The sequence below is a fragment of the Lolium rigidum genome, chromosome 7, assembly GCF_022539505.1.
Source record: "Lolium rigidum isolate FL_2022 chromosome 7, APGP_CSIRO_Lrig_0.1, whole genome shotgun sequence".
Taxonomy (NCBI): Eukaryota; Viridiplantae; Streptophyta; class Magnoliopsida; order Poales; family Poaceae; genus Lolium; species Lolium rigidum.
The window spans coordinates 111,759,778-111,764,213 of record NC_061514.1 but is presented as its reverse complement, the minus strand read 5'-3'; positions in this window follow the sequence as shown (position 1 = coordinate 111,764,213).

Sequence of the window (4,436 nt, the reverse complement as noted above, 5' to 3'; positions counted from 1 at the left end):
ACAAAATTAGTATGAGAACCAAGCATATTAAATTTAGCAAAGACCTTTCTAGCCTCTCTTGCTAGACCACCAAATTCTCTAAGAAGGGTTTCTAAAACAAAATCTTTCTTTTCCCCTTCTTCCATATCACCAAGTGTAAGAAACATGTGTTGGATTATAGGATTGAGATTAACAAATTTAGTTTCCAACATGCGAACTAAAGCAGCAGCAGCAATTTCATAAGTAGGAGCAAGTTCTACCAAGTGTCTATCTTCAAAATCTTCAACGGTACTAACATGACTGAAAAATTCTTCTATATTGTTTCCCCAATTATAGACCCGCGTCCTACCGGTATGTTTTTTGTGGTAAAATTAAAAGGAAACATGATGAATCAAGTAAAGTAAATGCAAGTAAACTAATTTTTTTGTGTTTTTGATATAAAGTGCAGGACAGTAAATAAAGTAAAGCTAGCAACTAATTTTTTGTGTTTTGATATAATGCAACAAACAAAGTAGTAAATAAAATAAAGCAAGACAAAAACAAAGTAAAGAGGTTGGGAAGTGGAGACTCCCCTTGCAGCGTGTCTTGATCTCCCCGGCAACGGCGCCGTAAATTTGCTTGATGCGTGTAATTGACACGTCCGTTGGGAACCCCAAGAGGAAGGTGTGATGCGCACAGCGGCAAGTTTCCCTCAGTTAGAAACCAAGGTTTAATAGAACCAGTAGGAGTCAAGAAGCACGTTGAAGGTTGATGGCGGCGGGATGTAGTGCGGCGGAACACCAGAGATTCCGGCGCCAACGTGGAACCTGCACAACACAACCAAAGTACTTTGACCCAACGAAACGAAGTGAGGTTGTCAATCTCACCGGCTTGTCGTAACAAAGGGTTAACCATATTGTGTGGAAGATGATTGTTTGCAAGAAAACAAGAAAGAACAAGTATTGCAGACAGATTTGTATTTCAAGTATAAAAGAATGGACCGGGGTCCACAGCTCACTAGAGGTGTCTCTCCCATAAGATAAAAGCATGTTGGGTGAACAAATTACAGTCGGGCAATTGACAAATAGAGAGGGCATAACAATGCACATACATGTCATGATAAGTACAAGTGAGATTTAATTGAGCATTACGACAAAGTACATAGACCGCCATCCAACCGCATCTATGCCTAAAAAGTCCACCTTCGAGTTATCATCCGAACCCCTTCCAGCATTAAGTTGCAAAGCAACAGTACAATTGCATTAAGTATGGTGCGTAATGTAATCAACAACTACATCCTTAGACATAGCATCAATGTTTTATCCCTAGTGGCAACAAGCACAACACAACCTTAGGGGTTTCGTCACTCCCCGGATATCAATGCAGGCATGAACCCACTATCGAGCATAAATACTCCCTCTTGGAGTTACTAGCATCAACTTGGCCAGAGCCTCTACTAATAACGGAGAGCATGCAAGATCATAAACAACACATAGGTAATAACTTGATAATTAACATAACATGGTATTCTCTATCCATCGGATCCCGACAAACACAACATATAGTATTACGGATAGATGATCTTGATCATGTTAGGCAGCTCACAAGATCCAACAATGAAGCACAATGAGGAGAAGACAACCATCTAGCTACTGCTATGGACCCATAGTCCAGGGGTGAACTACTCACTCATCACTCCGGAGGCGACCATGGCGGTGAAGAGTCCTCCGGGAGATGAATCCCCTCTCCGGCGAGGGTGCCGGAGGAGATCTCCGTAATCCCCCGAGATGGGATTGGCGGCGGCGGCGTCTCCGGGAAGGTTTTCCGTATCGTGGTTTTTTCGCATCGGGGGTTTCGCGACGGAGGCTATAAGTAGGCGGAAGGGCGAGTCGGAGGGCCGACGAGGGCCCACACCATAGGGCGGCGCGGGCCCCCTCTCGACCGCGCGGCCCTATGGTGGCGGCGCCTCGTCGCCCCACTTCGTATCCCTTTCGGTCTTCCGGAAGCTTCGTGGCAAAATAGGACCCCGGGCGTTGATTTCGTCCAATTCCGAGAATATTTCGTTACTAGGATTTCTGAAACCAAAAACAGCGAGAAAACAACAACCGACTCTTCGGCATCTTGTTAATAGGTTAGTTCCAGAAAATGCACGAATATGACATAAAGTGTGCATAAAACATGTAGATATCATCAATAATGTGGCATGGAACATAAGAAATTATCGATACGTCGGAGGCGTATCACACCACCAGGATACGTTGCCGCATGGCGGCTTCAACCCCAACGCCCTCTTCTACTCCCCGACGTACGAGATAAGACCCAGTCCGGAGGGCGCCCCGTTCAATGGCCACAGGGGCCCGCTCGAATTTGATGGTTGCGGTGCTGAGGAGGAGGAGGAGGTGGAGGAGGACGAGGAGGAGGGGGGAGGGGTGGAGGAGGGGGTGGAGGACGACGAGGACGAAGAGGGCGGCGACGAAGAGGACGACGATGGTGCCGGTGAGGATTCTGATGATCTCGTGGAGGTTGAAGCGGACGTCATGAGGAAGAAGAAGAGGAAGGCGTCAGGCACACGAGGCCCCAAGTGGACGGTTCTGGAGGATCTATGTCTGTGCGAGTTGCTGGCGTGTAGTTGACACACGTCTGTTGGGAACCCCAAGAGGAAGGTGTGATGCGTACAACAGCAAGTTTTCCCTCAGTAAGAAACCAAGGTTATCGAACCAGTAGGAGTCAAGAGCCACGTGAAGGTTGTTGGTGACGGAGTGTAGTGCGGCGCAACAACAGGGATTCCGGCGCCAACGTGGAACCTGCACAACATAATCACAATACTTTGCCCCAACTTAACAGTGAGGTTGTCAATCTCACCGGGTTGCTGTAAACAAAGGATTAAACGTATGGTGTGGAAAATGATGTTTGTTTGCGAAGAACGAGAGAGAACAGAGTTTGCAGTAGATTGTATTTCAGATGTAAAAGAATGGACCGGGGTCCACAATTCACTAGTGGTGTCTCTCCAATAAGATAAATAGCATGTTGGGTGAAAAAATTACAGTTGGACAATTGACAAATAGAGAGGGCATAACAATGCACATACATATCACGATGACTACTATGAGATTTAATTAGGGCATTACGACAAAATACATAGACCGCTATCCAGACATGCATCTATGCCTAAAAAGTCCACCTTCGAAGTTAGCATCCGCACCCCTTCCAAGTATTAAGTTGCAAACAACGGACAATTGCATTAAGTATGGTGCGTAATGTAATCAACACAAATATCCTTAGACAAAGCATTGATGTTTTATCCCTAGTGGCAACAACACATCCACAACCTTAGAACTTTCCGTCACCGTCCCAGCATTCAATGGAGGCATGAACCCACTATCGAGCATAAATACTCCCTCTTGGAGTTACAAGTATCAACTTGGCCGCAGCCTCTACTAGCAACGGAGAGCATGCAAGAACATAAACAACACATATATGATAGATTGATAATCAACTTAACATAGTATTCCATATTCATCGGATCCCAACAAACACAACATGTAGCATTACAAATAGATGATCTTGATCATGATAGGCAGCTCACAAGATCTAACATGATAGCACAAGAGGAGAAGACAACCATCTAGCTACTGCTATGGACCCATGGTCCAAGGATGAACTACTCACACATCAGTCCGGAGACGATCATGGTGATGAAGAGTCCTCCGGGAGATGATTCCCCTCTCCGGCAGGGTGCCGGAGGCGATCTCCTGAATCCGCCGAGATGGGATTGGCGGCGGCGGCGTCTCTGGAACTATTTCCGTATCGTGGCTCTCGGTAATAGGGTTTTCGCGACGGAGAGTATAAGTAGGCGGAAGGGCAGAGTCAGAGGGCTGACGAGGGACCCACACCACAGGGCGGCGCGGGGCCCTCCTTGGCCGCGCCACCTTGTGGTTTGGCCGCCTCGTGGCCCCACTTCGTATGCTCTTCGGTCTTCTGGAAGCTCCGTGGAAAAATAAGACCCTGGGCGTTGATTTCGTCCAATTCCAAGAATATTTCCTTTGTAGGATTTCTCGAAACCAAAAACAGCTAGAAAAACAACAATCGGCTCTTCGGCATCTCGTCAATAGGTTAGTGCCGGAAAATGCATAATAATGATGTAAAGTGTGTATAAAACATGTGAGTATTGTCATAAAAGTAGCATGAAACATAAGAAATTATAGATACGTTTGAGACGTATCACGAGTCGTGGTCGACGGTGAGCCATGACTCCATCATCGGCGCCAACCAAAAATAGGGAAGTATTAGGCGAGGATCAAGGCCAAGTTCGATGAGCGCAAGCTGATCAACAGTGACCTCAACAAAGTGACAATGAAGAGGAGCCAAAAGGCAATGTGGACGCGATGGGCCATCATCCAGGCGTTGGTGAACATGTTCCATGGGTTCCATCACGACTTAGAGACCAGCAGCGCCGACATCAGCCAACTAGTACGACT